Source organism: Callorhinus ursinus, unplaced genomic scaffold, assembly GCF_003265705.2.
Source record: "Callorhinus ursinus isolate GAN/ISIS: 27379988/994484 unplaced genomic scaffold, GSC_fseal_2.0 scaffold6, whole genome shotgun sequence".
NCBI lineage: Eukaryota > Metazoa > Chordata > Mammalia > Carnivora > Otariidae > Callorhinus > Callorhinus ursinus.
In genome coordinates this window covers 73,046,460-73,063,492 of record NW_027397068.1, presented here as the reverse complement: position 1 = coordinate 73,063,492, position 17,033 = coordinate 73,046,460, and the positions used below count along the sequence as shown (strand labels likewise).

The window sequence follows — 17,033 nt, the reverse complement described above, 5'->3', positions numbered from 1 at the left end:
ATAGGGTTGAGATTCAGACCCAGGTTTCTAAAGCTGCAGCCAGAGTTCTAAGTCCTTTTTATATTAGTCTCTTCTATATCTTTATCAACATTCACGATGAATTTCCCAAGTTCCTCACTCTACATTCGCAAAGTAATTGACATTTGACCAAGAGGGACTTGGGCAGAGCCCCAAGGAAAGCCCAGGGATCACTGCCGATGTCACCCACCCTCCGTTTGGCTCCCAAGTCTGTCTCAGAAAAGGCCCTCCTTACTGCTCTAGATGGAAAATCGCTACTGCCTGAATTCTTGAGCCAACCTGGCCAAGAATATAGAAAGTAGAATTTCCACTCCCAAAAAGTGTTGCACAACAGATAGCTCCTGGCATTTCTGGGTGAACACTTCTCCGGCCTCTAGTAGAAAGGCCCATTCATTTTAGTGTTTGATAGGCACAGCTACATAGTTCCCAGTGAATTGAAATTTTGTCCCCAAATCCATCTTGGAAAGGAATTCTAAATGGAGTGGGGAGAAAGAGAGAAAATTGGGTGGAAATGGATGGAAATTACTCTTCTCTAAACAAATTTAAAAGCCCTCCCAATGCCCCAAACATCCAGGGTTCTCTGGGTGTCTTGCAAGCCCCTAAATGCTGGAAACACGCTATGTCTCTTGCTACCGATATTAATGCTAGTGGTAGCTTCTAGAAAGAAATCAGGAGCCGCGATATATCACCAGGGTAGCTATTCTTGTCTAATAGCATCCCACATTCAAGTGCTGCTTTTGTCAATCTGTAAATTCTCCTGTTGTTCCTGTCTTCACAGATTGGTGATCCAAGCCCGGGCTTTGCACAGATGTACCTTGGTGCCGCCAAAGGTAGCTTTATGAAATGTGGGTTCTCGGGCATAAGTACAACCAGGGGCTCTATGACACTGGAAACCTTCCAAGAATTCTTGAGCCCATTACAAGCTGTCCTTTCTGGGGGCAGGCACCTAATACCCAGACCCGGGAGGGAGGGCCGGGGGGCCTGACTCATGACTGAACTGCCTCCTCTGACCTTCTTCATTCTCCCCCACCTTCTACCCCCAAAATACGCTTGACTGTTGGAACATTTTATTTCAAAACATTTAGTTAAAATTATACATGCACCTGAAAGAAGATTAAAAGATACAGAAAGGAATATGGGGAAAGAACAATCTTCCATACGGCTCTTCCACGTCTGCCAGAGCTGACCCTTTATTTAATGATTTCCATCCTTGGTCCTACTGGAAATTACCACTGTAATGTGCAACTATGATGCATTACAAAATGCTTCCGTTTCTTGTTTAGCAAATCTTGACACTATCCATTGACCCTCTTCTGCAAAAGATAAAGTATTCCTTTCCCATAATCCTCTAAGTATTTTATGACTACAGAATAATTTATAGTTTTCCCTATTTAAAAAAAGTTATTCATCTCTATTTCTTGTCCTAGAATCCTAAACAGCATTTCCTGGCTCAACCACAGAAGAATATTGGCGTCCCTCCCTCCCTAATTTTCCACCTTTTTTACCACCCTCTGTCAAGAGTGATAAAGACCTCCAATGTGAACAATGACATGGACAACTCCTAAGTGAGGAATAAATCTCGCTGACTCTCAGCGGTGCACCCTCACCAGTCCATTGTCACCCAAATCTTTCAGTGGGCTGCTAGCATTTGAAAATAAGGATGACTCTCTTATTCTACCTTTAGTTACTGTTATCTCATCATTCACTTTTGTATTAGTCTGCTTTGAAGTACAGTCACAAATGATCTGAGAAAACTTTTAGCTTCTCCTGAACAGAACTGAAAGTCAAAGGAGGAAAGGAGTGAAGAGTTCCTATAATGTTACGTATCGACATGTCCACACACTTGTAAGCTTACTTGTATCTTCTGGCTCCGCTCTTTTTCAACCCCAAGTGTACTAACTCCATCACACAAGGGCTCACTGCCCGATCTCATGACTTGGTTGGTCTGACAGAACCCAGCTTGTGGTAGGCAACTATTGTCATGCCATCATTTCATACCTCCTGGTCAGGGCTCAGGAGCACGCTGGTTGTTCTCCAAAAGGTATCTAGTTCTTATTACAGATGGCATGACCACACCCCAGAAACTTAGGGGTCAGTGTTACTGACCTTTAGTATGTTACAACATGGGTTTTAAACTCTTCATGGCACTTTTTCCCACCACTGACAGCCCTGTTCCCACAATATCAGGTTGTATGGCCCACCTGGCAGGGCTGCTTGCATCAAAGCTTCGACCAGCTCTAGAGCCCTCTCCCGCTGTAGGTGACACTCCAACATGGCAGTCTTTGTGCCATCCAGTATGTGGATTGACATTATGCTTCCTTCTTTATGGTGGGCGATATAACGTGTGATCATTTGTTCTAGTCTTTTGATGGGACTTTATATCCCTGGCCACTGGATCCCTAAAGATTTTACTGACAGGGCCAGCCCCTAAATCTTTATGGAGTTTATGTGACACCCTCTGGAACACATGTGCCTTCTCCGAGATTTCAAAGTGCTTGAGACGTCTTGTCATCCAGTCCCATTAGCATGATGCCCTTGATAAAGAAAGTCAATGTGCAGGGTGTTCAAATAGTCCAGATCTCCTTGGACTGTATTATGACAGAGAGTGGGAGGATTCGCTAGGTCTGAAACAAACTGCAAATTTATACTATGGACCATTTCATGTGAATGCACAATCTTCCTGATCCTCTTTTTTGCAGAGGATGAAGAAGAACATATTTGCCAAATAAGTGGCCACATATCATGCATCCGTGGCTGTGTTGATCTGTTCTAGCAAATTCTATCAAAGATAATACATTTGGCATGAGCTGCACGTCAGGCTACTCCTCAGTTGAGTTTTTGGTAGTCTACTGTCATTCCGCAGGGCTCACCCAGGTTTTTTCAGGGCCCAGAGGGGTGAATTAAATAAAGATGTGTTGGGAAACACCATCATTACACCCCTTAGATCTTTAAGGGGGACCTAATTACCATCACCTCCCCTCCGAGGATGAAATATTGTTTTTTATTTGCTATCTTCATGGAGACAGGAGGCGGGGAAGACCACCTTCTGAAGGCTTTCACTTGGGTTCTTATCCCAATAGTGCAAGGACCTAATGTGGAGATCATGCCAACCATCAGGGATGTCCATCCCAATTATATATTTGGGCACCAGGGAAATGGTCATTGGACTCTGTGAACCTAATCTTAGCCATGACTCAATTTATTACCCACCCCCAATATGCCCACTCTCTCACGTGGAGGCCATGATAATGCTTTGAGTTCTTGTATATCTATGTCAACTTTGACCCTATGTTCAACAATCCTTGAAATGTTGGATATTCTCCTTCTTCAATGCACAGTTACCTGAGTAAATGGCCATACGTCCCTTTGGGGAAAGACTGGGGTAATCATTATCGTGTACACTTGCTGTGAGGTTGCAGAGTCCTTCCTCCTGGAGACCCAATCACTTTTTAATAGATGAGTTTCAGGTTAAAAAATTTGCTCAGGTTCAGAAACTTCTTAAAGAATCATGGCACTTTATTGAAGTAATTGCCCTCAATCTCCTGATCATTCATTCGTGGTTTCTTTTGTTGGCATAGATTGCGTGAACCTTGTTGGCAGCACATTTAGTTTTCCCCTAAGAATGCTGTAGTATATACACCATCTCTGTAACCCTCGGACAGTCAGGTCCCCTGACTGACCCTCCAACTTTGCCATTTATTGTGGTGATTGCACCCATCCGGCTTTGGGTGATTGAGTACCTCCACCGGCTGTTGCGTTTTGGGTCTTAACCCACTGATATCAGAGAGCCAACCTCTGTCACAGCCTCTCCCCAGATCAGCCCTGGCTTGCAGAGGAGATCCATCACAAGTTTCTCAGTGACGCTGGTGCTCCTCATCAGTGCACTCCTTTTGGCCCTGACAAATCCTCAAGGCACATCTGCATTTCGTGGGTTCCCCATCTTACGGAGTCTGTCCACCCCAGCGTGCCCACTTCTCTGAGCTTTTTCATCTTCTCCAACGTCAGCCATGGTAATTCTGGCATTTCTAGCCCCCCTCACCTGGCATGGACCATCGCTATTTCCAGACTTCTGGGAGTCCCCACAGTAGGGAGTTCACACTATATTCTGAGGTCCTTGCCAGAGTCTTAAGTCTTGTGACCTGGAAAACTGCTCAAATCAATAAACTCCCCTTTAACCAACCTTATGTTTTGGCCTCTTTGTTCAAAACAGCACCCTCAGAATCCAGTCTTATGTGTCCCTTTCCAGCTCCCATGCTTACAGGGCTGATCACTCTTCTTTGGTATAATCCCTTTCCTCCCTTGTCAAAATCAGTGCACCCCTGGCTGGGTCCCCTGTGACTGAACCCTAGCTATAGACCTGGTGCTAGGAGGGGAGGTGGCTGTGGAGCTGAGGGGCCACATGTTGTCTTATGAGGCAGCAGCCTCCGCATTGTTTGCAAATAAGAGGGAGGGGTAAGCCACTTCCATAGGCCAAAGGAATTCAGAGGAAACCACAGGAATCCAGATTCAAGATGGGGGGAAATGGGGGGGTGGCCGGGAGATTGATGTTTGCAAAAAATGGTGGAGCAGAAACCTCCAAAAGTCCATCCCTTCATAAAAGCAATGAAAAAACAAAAAAAAAAAACTGGCAAAAACTAGCAGAATCAGCTTTTCAGAACTCTGGAAACTAACCAAAAGCTTGCAGTAACCATGGGAACACTTATTCAAGAAAAACAGTTCAATCTCAGTAAGAAAAGCAAGCTTTGTGGCTTTTTAATTTAGACTAATCCCAACCACCATGCCCCAGGTCAGTGATAGCCTTGAAAACCCCATCCTGTATTCCTGCCACCAGTCCAGAGGGAACAGAACAGACTTCTTAACGAAGAATTTTATTATTTGTTTTGATCAGTCTGCAGGATCCCTGGAAGACCAGCTCAAAACGCTTGCCTTTATGGTGCCTAACTTGCTTCCATTCTCTAGGAGCATTTGTCAAAAACATTTACAGGCAAATGTAAAAAAAAAAAAAAAAAAAAAAAAAATTAAGAGGTAATAAGTGAGTTCAGAAAAGTTGCAGGATACAAGATCAATATGCAACTATCAGTTGTATTTCTATATACTAACAATCAACAACCCAAAAATGAAGTTTAAAAAATTCTGCTTGCAATAGCAGCAAAACTAATAAAATATATAGAAATAAATTTAATGAACAAAGTGCAAAACACTTGTACATCAAAGACTGTAAAACATTATTGCAAAATATTAAAGGAGAACTAAATAAATGGAAACATATCTCTTTTGTGGATTGGAAGACTTAATATTGTTAGAATGACAATATTCTTCAAATTGATCTACAGATTCCACTCAATCCTTATCAAAATTCCAATAAGTTTTTTTGCAGAAATGGACAGGATGATCCTAAAATTCACGTGGAAAATGCAAGTGACCCCAATTACCCAAAAGAAGTTTAAAAAAAAGAACAAAGTACCAAGACTCACACGTCCCAATTCTAAAACATACTAAAAAGTTACAGTTTTCAAAACAGTGTGGTACTGGCTTCAAATAAATGCATAAACCAATGGAATAGAAGTGAAAGTCCAGAAATTAGCCCATACATCTGATTAATTGATTTTTGTCAAGGGTGCCAAGACCATTCAAAGGGGAAAAGACTCTTTTAATACATGGTTCGCACCATGTATTAAACAACTGGATATCTACTTGCAAAAGAATGGATTTGGAGCCTCACCTCACACCATATACAAAATTAACTCAAAATGAATCAGAGACCTCAATGATAGACCTAAAACCCTAAACTTCTTAGAAGGAAACGTAGGTGTAGTTTTTAGGGACCTGATGCATGCCACAACATGGGTGAGCCTGTAAAACATTATGGTATGTGACAGAAGCTGGATACAAAACACCACATTTCATGAGACTCCGTTTGTATGAAATACCCAGAACAGGCAAGTTTATAGAGACAGAAAGAAAATGAGTGGTTTCCAGGGCATGGGAGAAGAGGAAATGGGGGCGGGGAGGGAAGGACATGGTTTCTTTGGGGTTTGATGACAATGTTCTGGAATTAGATAGTGGTGATGGTTGCACATTTTGAATATACTAAAAACTGCTGAATTGCAGACTTAAAATCATTATGATGGTGAATTTTATCTCAAAAAAACTTTTCAAAAAAATACTTGGAGGAACACTGACTTCTCGTCCTTATTCCATGAGTCCTGGTCATATTCCTTCTAGCCTCCCAACTCTGGCTTTACATCCTACCTTGGTTTGCATTTAACCTCTGGAGCTTAGCTACTCTGACAATTAAGTTTGGGACTCATCCACAGCTTTGTGTTCCCTGCTGCTGCAGGAGATGGGGGCATCTTGGTATGTTACCCAGAGGAGCTTTCAGTTGCTTCTTGAGCAATCTCAGGCTGTATTTTTCTCTTAAATACCTGATATATCACATCAGCTATATTATAGCACATCTCTTCCCCTGTTATGCCAACCTAGTTCACCACAGAGAAGGTTTAAACCATTAGACTATTGTCTTTGGCCAGGGGCTATGATGGGGTCCTCATTACCAGCCAGACAAGTGAGTGAGCCCACGTCAAAACTCCATTTTTTCCCCCCACCTGCTACCGGCTACCGATTGTTGCAGATTGGATTCCCTGGAAAAGTCTCTGAGGTGGAATTTAGCATGCACAGTGCTTGTTCGGGAATGCCCTTGACAGCAATGCCTGGGGAAGAGAAGAGAAAGAAGGAAAATGGGGCAGAGGGAGAGGTTGAGCTGCACTGCTGGTCCAACAATAGCCTTAGAAGACCTCCCAGAAACTTCTAGAACTACACTGGTCCTTCAGAGTTGTCCTGATTGGGCCAAAATAGCCAGACGTTTATAGCTTTTCAATTGATCAGTCATTTCATGTATGCTGCCCAAGGAAGGCGTGGGCAAGTCAGCTCTCTGTAGGTAACGTCTGCCAACGGCACTCCCAGCCCCTGGGGCAATGAGTATCTCATCGAAGGAGCATGTAGGAGGCACAGCTTGGCATCTGTCCAGTTCTGCATTGGTTTTGACTCTTCCAGCTGTTCCCCTAGGGATTACAATACAATCCTAAACTCCTCACAATCTACTCAGAGTTCCTATTCCACTACTTCTTAGAACATGTAAGAACCTTGTAGCAATACGGTTCCATTTATCACCATCCTTGGTTCTATTGCTGTCACAGCTACATCCTTTATAACCCCCCCACACACAGGGTTACACATATTAAGTGTTTTAAAGAAATTAAGAGAATAAAAACCATGTACTCCTTTATACTTGCCGACATATTTACTATTCTTAGTGCTCTCTCTTTCTCTCTTTCTCTCTCTCTCTCTCTCTTCCCTGTAACTCTAAATTCCTATTCGGGGTCAATTCTCCTCTACCTGAAGAACGTCTTTTATTTCTTATAATGTGGATTTGCTGGTAACAGATTCTGTCTATTGTCAGACATCTGAAAATGTCTTTGCTTTCATTTTTGAAGGGTATTAATTAATTAATTAATTAATTCTTGGTTGATGGGTATTTTTATTCTGTACTTTCCAGATGTTGCTCCACTGTACTCTCGTCTCCATTTTTTCTGCTGTGAGGTCAGTCATTATTCATATTTTTGCTTCCCTCTAGCTATTGTGGGCTTATTTGGTTTTTGTGTTTGTTTTGCCATTTCCAAGATTTTCTCTTTATCTTTGATTTTCAGCAGTTTGACTACCACATGCCGAGGTGTGGCTTTCTTTGTATTTATCCGTCTTCGGTTCACTGAACTATTTGGATCTATAAGGTAATGGTTTTTATCAAATTTGGAAAAATTTAAATTGTTAGTTTTTCAAATAATATTTTTTGCCCCACTTTTCTCCTTCTGGGACTTACACCCTTTTAGATTGCTTGATGTCATCTCACAAGTCAATATCTTTTCAATTGTTTTTAGAATTGATTATTTTCATTAATCAATTTGCAAGTTCACTGACAATTTATTTTGTTTTACATAATATGCTGTTAAGTTTTCATTTTGGATATTTTACTCTTTAGTTGTAAAATGCCCATTTGGTTCTTTTTGCAGTTCCCATTACTCTCCTGAAACATTATAACTGTCTTTCTATTTTGAGCATTTTTCCTTTAATTCCTTAGTATATTTATAATGGCTTTTAAAAAAATTCCTTGTCTCCTTCTAGGTATCACATCTGGGTTATTTCAGGGTAATTTTCTTTTTTTTTTAATTTTTTGATTGTTATGTTAATCACCATACGTTACATCATTAGTTTTTGATGTAATGTTCCATGATTCATTGTTTGTGCATAACACCCAGTGCTCCACACAGAACGTGCCCTCTTTAATACCCATCACCAGGCTAACCCGTCCCCCCACCCCCCTCCCCTCTAGAACCCTCAGTTTGTTTTTCAGAGTCCATCGTCTCTCGTGGTTCGTCTCCCCCTCCGACTTACTCCCCTTCATTCTTCCCCTCCTGCTATCTTCTTCTTTTTCTTTTTTCTTAACATATGTTGCATTATTTGTTTCAGAAGTACAGATCTGTGATTCAACAGTCTTGCACAATTCACAGCGCTCACCATAGCACATACCCTCCCCAGTGTCTATCACCCAGCCACCCCCTCCCTCCCACCCCCCACCACTCCAGCAACCCTCAGTTTGTTTCCAGAGATTAAGAATTCCTCATATCAGTGAGGTCATATGATACATGTTTTTCTCTGATTGACTTATTTCGCTCAGCATAACACCCTCCAGTTCCCTCCACGTCGTTGCAAATGGCAAGATCTCATTCCTTTTGATGGCTGCATAATATTCCATTGTATATATACACCACCTCTTCTTTATCCATTCATCTGTCGATGGACATCTTGGCTCGTTCCACAGTTTGGCTATTGTGGACATTGCTGCTATAAATATCGGGGTGCACGTACCGCTTCGGGTCCCTACATTTGCATCTTTGTGGTATATTATTTCAGGGTAATTTTTATTGGCGTTTCTTGTCTGGATTATGGGTCACACTTTCCTGCTTATCCCATGTCCATCAATTTAAGACTTTATGCTAGAATTATGAATGCTGCATAAAGACTCCAAATTTTGATGTCTTCATCTAGCAACCATCTATTTTTGTGCCAACAGGCAGTTAATTTATTGGTAGATCAGGCTGATTCTTATGAGGCTTGATTTGAAACTTTATTAGGATGAGTCTAGAGTAGCCCACACTTAACCAAAGTAGCTGTGTTTCTATGTGTGGCTTTTCCCGTGTGTCAGGGGAAAGTGAGGATGTTCGGTGATTTCTCTCTACTCTGGCTGGCTGGATGCCCATGACTCTCGGCACCGGCCACCCTCCATCATCTTTGTGGCGCTCGGGCTCCTCAGCAGCTGCTCAGTCAGGCTGATAGATTCTACTCTGTTCATAAGCAAGTTATTGTTTGGTCAAAGACTTCATGACTCTATAAGGGTGAAGGCTGTCACATGCATGTCAGCTTCCTATGGATCCATCCAGAGCCCTGCATGCAATGAGTTTCCAGGAAAGATTTATTGAATGGATACCCTTGATTTACAACAATCAGACACTCAGGGCTGACCCAGTTACCAGTAGCAAGTTTCTTCTCCACTTGCTTTAGACATCTCCTTCCATTCGTCCCTCCTTCCTCTCTTTCCTCCCAATATCTTGAGTCCTAGAAAAAATTCTCTACTGTGGGATGATTTCTGAAAGGATAGTATTTAAAATAAAAACAATAAGGTCACACGGAATCATTTTCCTACTCAAAAGGACAAGTCAAAACACTAAGCAGTCTTACTGTGGGGACCACTGATGTTGATTGTTGGCTGCAGAATCTCTTCTTCTATGCCAACAAGGCCACGGGGGAGGGAAGGGCAGCAGGACACTTCTGGGGTGATGGCAATATGCACCCCAGGGATCCTGAAGCCTTTTCTCCCCAGCACCTCCCCCACACCCACAGGTCAGTGCTGGGCAGAGTGAAGGAGACTCAGCCATCAGCAAGATGGAAAACTTCTGGAAGGCACCCAGGATGGACTTTAGAGGCAGAGGATGGAGACAGGAAAGAATATAGTGGTCATGAAGACCCTGATTATATCCCTGAGAAAACTGTGGCCTGGAGGGGGCAGAGAATGGCAAGACACACTGTGCGCTTATATTATAGAGTGGACATAACCCGATATCCTTTGGTCACATCAGGCAGCCACCCTGCTGCTCTCTCTCAGACATTTCCCGGGAGCTGCTGTGCCCCTGTGTACTTTACAGAGGGGCAGCTTTACCCCCTTTATAGCCATCAGTGCCAGACCTGGAACCCTGTGGGGTAATTCACTTTTAAAAGATCACCCCAAAGGCATCTGTCAACAAATTGCTGAGAGGCACTGGAGGGGTCCTGGGAAGGAGGAGCACTAGACCGGGAGTCCACAGCCCCTTCCGCCTCCCCGCATCATCAGTGGTGTCACATCAGGTAGATCACTCTCTCCCTGAGCTGTTTGCTCCTCTGTAAAATCAAGACGCTAGCCTCAGCCTCAATCCCTCCCTTCTCACTTCCTTGCATCTTTTCTTCCTCTATTCAAGCATTAGCTGAACTCCTGCCAGATACCTGGCCCAGAAATGAGTCAGTTGCTCTCCTAGATAGCTTCTTCACCCCTATCAACTTTGTTGGATCATTGTGCGGATCAAATAAGAAGGAAGATACCTCTGGTATAGCAGATGTACTCTCCATGCACGAGGTATGATTGCTATTTTTAAAGCATTCCTATTTAAAGGCAAGGCTTCCTTTAGCAACATGTGGTTGTGAATAACTATTTCCAGTCCATGCGGGAGACCTAGAATGATCCTTCTGCATTCCGTTCTTATGAAAGCTCAACAGCCCCACTGTGTTGTCTGGCTGACTGTGAGCTGGCACAGATCCAGCCTGGCATCCTGGTGGAGCAACCTGCCCACCCCTACTGTCCCGTGTCCCTGTCCTGTCCCCCAGGGAACACACAGCAGATGAGCTGGAGAGTATGCCGGCTCCCTTGAGCCACTCACTGTAGTCCTCAGCCAGCTGCATTAGGAAGTTGGGGCACCTGGGTGGCTCAGTCAGTTAAACATCTGCTTTAGGCTCAGGTCATGATCCTGGGGTCCTGGGATCGAACCCCACATCAGGTTCCCTGCTGAGCAGGGAGCCTGCTTCTCCCTCTGCTGCCCCCCCCACCCGCTTGTGTGCTCTCTCTCTCTCTCTCTCAAATAAATAAATAAGATCTTTAAAAATTATTTTTTTAAAAAGGGAGTTAGTGTAGCACATCGATATTGTGGGACATTTACTTAAGAGTTCTTCCACAGATATTAATGTGCTGCTGTAATGATTTTAGATGATCCCCTATTCAATGTGTTCCTACAATAAACATTCACATAGAAAAGTTCCAATCTGATATGCTCCCCTTCCTCACAACTATTAATCGTGATCGCTTTAATGTAATGCTGGTGGACAGCACATGGCTTCTGAGTTCTGGTGTGGGCCTGTGTGTCCAGCTCTGGGTCTGACACCAAGCTGAAGCAATCATGAGTACATCTCTACAGGCTCTATCAACTCATCCACTAAATGAGAAGACAAACCAAACCTGGGAGGCTTGTGTATTTCCATAATTATACAGTTCTAACTGTAAAAATTCTGACTTTATTGGATACTTCAGGATTTAGAGCTAACAAGACAGTATAAAGTCTAGGTCTCTTGTTAAGTACCCCCCCACCCCCACAATCCCCTGCAAATGAAAGCGAGACACATGGTTTCTTTTCAGAGATCTCGCTTTGTAAGTTGGAGAACCCATGAAAGTTAAGGTACATTGTGGGGGATTCTATCTCCCAGGCCCAGTTCGTCTGTAAAACGGGTCAGTTGAATCACGGTGCTGGCCTCCGACAGATTTTGCTGACTTCTGTCAAAATGGGGAGAAGATATGAAAAACATCATTCAACTTTTTTGAAGCTACATTCATTCTTTTTCTAAATTTTGAAATGATGCCTACAATTTCTAGTATCCAGGTGTCCTTTTTATAAATCAGGGCAATAGAAGAAAATCTGTTGTTGTTGCTGGGGTTCGTTTCTTGCTTTTGAGTAGCTTGCTAGCAGCCCCTTCTCAGTCATTACAGGTTTTTAAATGTATTTTCCTGGTCCTTAAGTACAACCAACTGGCGCTGATAAGATGTGGCTTTCTCATTCAAGTCCATTGTTCTGTTGCCAACAAGTCTGTGAGTTATCTATTTCAGCACATTAATTAAAGCCCTTTTCCTGTGATCTCAATCCCTCGATCTTTCTCTTGTCACTCAAACCCTAGCACCCACTCCTTGTTCCAGCTACTTCTCCAAGGCACTAGATAAGCTAATCCCTTCCTGGAACATCCCTCCCATTCCAGGCTAGGCTCCTCCCTTCTCTCTAAATTCAAGTGAAGATTTGCCTATTATCACAAACCTTTCCTGAATTGCTCCACCCTGTTCCAGTCACTGTAATCTAAGTGATTACAGCCTGATAACGTTAATGCAGAGAAATGGGACCAGCTTAGGATAGAAACCAAAACCTGTGCTGAACATGTGTTTCTCTTTTTCTCATCAGCAATACCTTTCCCTACCCCATCCATTGTAACCCCCTCCAAAAAGTTAATGAATCAGAACATTTAGGACTGGAAAAAAGTCTTGGAGGCTAAGTGACATGCCCAAGGTTACAAAGCTGGTTCAGGGAAGAGTAGGGACTAGACCCAACGACCTATTTCTTCTGCCAGTGTTGGTGACGTCGGGCATGCTACTCTCCCATCACGATTTCCAGGAGAACCTCCCGCTGGTTTCAATGCACCAACTTAATCTCTACTGTGTGTTTTCAGAATCTAATCAGGTGCCACCTCTAGATAAAGGGTCCTCGTAGAGATTGGCTACCAGGCATAGCAGCTTCCTACAAATTGCCTCTTCCCACAAAATTCTCTGAGCTAGCCATTTCTCTCTTGCTCGCTCTCTCTCTTTTTTTTAAAGACTTTATTTATTTATTTGACAGAGAGAGCACAAGTAAGGGAAGCATCAGGCAGAGGGAGAGGGAGAAGCAGGCTCCCTGCTCAGCAGAGATCCCGATGCAGGGCTCAATCCCAAGACCCTGGAATCATGACCTGAGCTGAAGGCAGATGCTTAACTGACTGAGCCACCCAGGTGTCCCATGAGCTAGCCATTTCTAAGACAGGTCCTTGGTTGGATCCTTGAAATCACAGCCCCCTCCACACACACACACACACACACACACACACACACACACACTTTGCACCTGCAAATGGTCTACCTTTTGGATAGAATAGGCCTTCGATGTCTAATAATTTCAGAAAGCTCATTAATCCTTTTGAGCAGCCCAACACGCTTATTTCAAACCACAGTGCCCCAGATGCATGTACTTCTTAGTATAAACACCGTATTCCTTATTATGCTATGACTTCCACCACCAAATTGGACTTTATTTTCGTTATTTCAATTTAAGACTTTTGTTTAGACCATAAAATACTGACCACGGAAAGTGGTCTTTAGAAATCAGCTTTACTGATGAGTTTAGTAACTCTTTCAAAGGGAAGACCTCAAAACTGCCGGACAGGCTCTGTCTCAGCGGTGGGAGTAGGTCTCAGCTGTCCTCCGCTATCACTGACAGGGGGGTGGTCAGCGGCTGGTCAGACAACGATGAGATGTTAGAAGCACGGCGGCTGCCCGCACAGTGCAGGGAAGTCTCTGGAACCCAGAGGAGTTCAGCAGTGGGGTTGCTCATGACCCCCTGCTTCTTCCACCCACCAGTTGGGAGCTGCGCTGCCTCGACAAGCTGTATTCACAACGTGCTCCTGATCTACCTGAAATTTCCCTGAGCCAAATACTTAAGCTAAATCCTAACAAGCTCACAAGACATAGGGATTCCTCAGCTCACCAACATCTGGTCTCTTTGTGCCTTGGTGGGAAGAGAAACTATGAAGGAAAACTGCTCTTCTCTTTCCACGGCTGCCACACCGCTTCCCCTCCCCTTCCAGCCCTCTGGGTGGAAAAGTGGACATTGGGCCGCTTTGCAAACAACAGAAGCTGGAGGAGGATCTTGCCTGTGCATCCACATTCCCAGCCAAGGCTCCGACGACGTGGACGGTTCTCAGCAGCCTCTGTAATGTTTACATTGATGAACCGGGCTGCTGCTTCTCAGCACCCAACCAGCTGAGCCCCATCTGTGCACAGCGAGGGCCGGCCTCTCGGTGAGCTGCCGTCTAGCTGGGGAGCAGGAAACCTCAAGCACGGGAGAGTTCCCAGTGATAAGTGCTGCAGGGATTTGATAAATACCATGTGCCGAGCACTGGGCTCGCCGTTCCGGGGCCAGGAGATAAGTGGGACCTGCTGCAGCCAGGAAAAGCTTCACGTGTGAGAGGGGAACCAAGTCTTTGGGAAGTGGTGTTGCTTGGGAAGAAAGGTGGGAGTCAAGACCTGAGGCTAGGGGGAGCCCGCTGCTGCATTTGGGGGTCATTGAGGAGCAGGGGCCAGGTGGAGGGAGATAAGGAAGGAGGTCAAGGCCCTAGCACCTCAGTGGAGGGTGTGTGCCCTGTATTTACCCCATGGGCCCCCACTCCCTCTCACCTGTTTCCTCCAAGGAACATATCCTGCCTCTACCTTTGCCCAGCTGGCACTTATCCAACCTTCAAGGCCAGGGTCATGCATCAGTCTTCTGGGAAGCCCTTGCCAGCCTCGCTGCCAGCATCTGTATCCCAGCCACCCCTGTCCTGTGGCCCCACAGCCTTGGCACATGTGGGGACAAAGATTAGCTTGCTGGTCAACCTCCCCGGTAGGCAGTGAGCTTGTAGGTCTGTCCCCCCAGTGCCTGGCTCCACACCCAGCATTCAGTCAGCCTTCGAGTCACAGTCTGCCGAATGTTGCGGGCATGAGGGGGTGCACTCTGTCCCCTAATGGGGACCTACAAGGGTCAGAGCAAATCCTCTTTGGCTGGCATGGCTACATGTGCCAACATCTCTGGGCTTATGCACCTGCCAAGGCTCGCTGACTACGAAGGATCTCAGACGCCTCTCAGCACTGCAGTGTCCCCACAAGAACCAAAAACTCAGCTTCTCAGGGACTGTCACAGGATCTCCAGATGTTATTAAAATCTTTACCTTTGATCCAGAAATCCCATTCCTGGGAATCTGCCCCATAGAAATGAAAGTATATAACAATGCATCGATCATATACAAGGATGTTTGTTGCAGCTTTGTTCATGGTGGTAGAACACCGGAGACAACAAGAACGCTATTGAGGGGCACACGCAGAGCAGTTGTGACGTACCCACACCACGGAGTGCATGTGCTTTTGGGAAGAGGACTGCCCGTCCCCACGAAGTGATTGGGAATGATTTGCCTGACGTCTTGCCGAGTGAGAGTAGTAAGATGTGCTTCTCCCTTCCCTTGTCCCTCTCATCCCTTCCAGAGCAACTCAGCCCTAGAGTCTTTGGTGGGCTGGTCAGAGGGAGGACAGCTTCGTTGTAGGACAAGTCAGATTCTGAACAGGGCATGGAGGGTGTCCATGCACCAGGGACCCTAAGCAGAGAGAGGAGGGTGAAAACATAAGGGGGTGGGCCAGTGGGAGGGTCAGAGCCTGAGGGAGTGAGAAGAACGTCTATTTACAGGGGCCGCCCTGGCAACGTGTTTTCAGAGACTCAGCGGAAAAGAGAGGTTCTGCAGCAGGGGGAGCTTGGCCTGGGGTCTCAGAGCCCCAGAAGGGTGAGGAAGTGCTCACAGGGAGGTGTCCCAGTTGTGGGATAAGAGCGACTCTGCCTGGGGGAACAGACGAGGTGCGGGAGCCGCCGCTGGGGGAGGGGGAAGGGGCCTAATGTGGAGGCGGTGAGTGGGGAGAGCCTCCACATAGGAGAGGATGTAGAGGCACAATGGGAGGCTGCTAACATGCCAGGGGATCCGTCATACAAGCAGACATATTGAGAGTATTCCTCCCTGCAGGAAATGAGACTTACAGACAGGAATACTCAAAAACTAGAATAAACCCAGCAGTTTTAAACTGGAAGCAGCAGTATCAATGTGAGTTCATGGTTGTCAATATACATGATAAATATGGATTCCAAAGTGTGTATGTGTAAATACATATGTGTGTATGCATGTCTATGTGAATGTATATGTGTGTGTGTGTGTATACATCTACATAAAATCTCTAACTCTACTGGGGCGCCTGGGTGGCTCAGTTGGTTGGGCGACTGCCTTCGGCTCAGGTCATGATCCTGGAGTCCCGGGATCGAGTCCCACATCGGGCTCCCTGCTCGGCGGGGAGTCTGCTTCTCCCTCTGACCCTCTTCCCTCTCATGCTCTCTGTCTCTCATTCTCTCTTTCTCAAATAAATAAATAAAATCTTTAAAAAAAAAAATCTCTAACTCTACTGACTGGGGACAGCCATCAGCCTACAGCAATGACCATCTAGCACCCAGATCTTGGCTTTTATTTATTCATTTTTTATTTTTTGTTTAATTTTGTTTTTGTTTGTTTGTTTTAGAGAGAGAGCACGTGAGCAAGGAGGTGCAGAGGGAGAGAGAGAATCTTAAACAGGTTCCACGTCCAGTGCCTAGAGCTCAACGGGGGGGGGGGGGGGGGCTCAGTTTTACAACAGTGAGATCATGACCGAAGCTGAAATCAAGAGTCGGTTGCTTAACCGACTGAGCCACCCAGGCATCCCCAGATCTTGGCTTCTCTGCAAAAGGAAGCGAGGATCCTTAGAGAAATGGTGGATTTCACGCTGGGGCAGGGTAAGTGCAAGATGGGCCTGAAACATCTTGCATGAGAAAACAAGAAGGTATTCAGATAATGATAGGATATGCCAAATGGACACAGACAGGAACATCAAAATATATAACAGTAGCTAACAGATTATAACCTATTAAATACAAAAGGAAACTATGAATGCCTGTGATATACATAAATGAGTAAACTACACATTTGATGAGAAACAAGATATTTACATAGAGTCAAGATGCTTCCCCACAAACTATTAACTACAAAGG

At 44.9% G+C, this 17,033-nt stretch overlaps 1 long non-coding RNA gene across 1 annotated transcript in view; it reads left to right on the top strand.

Moving 5' to 3' along the window:
• The first annotated feature begins 821 nt into the window (after positions 1–821).
• The window catches only part of LOC141373019 (uncharacterized), a 21,651-nt gene continuing 5,439 nt past the window's right edge, over positions 822–17,033 (top strand). Inside the window, exons 1-3 of the long non-coding RNA XR_012378640.1 lie at positions 822–848; positions 7,574–7,617; positions 7,725–7,805. This is a non-coding gene — a long non-coding RNA (uncharacterized lncRNA). The remainder of the gene's footprint in view (positions 849–7,573; positions 7,618–7,724; positions 7,806–17,033) is intronic.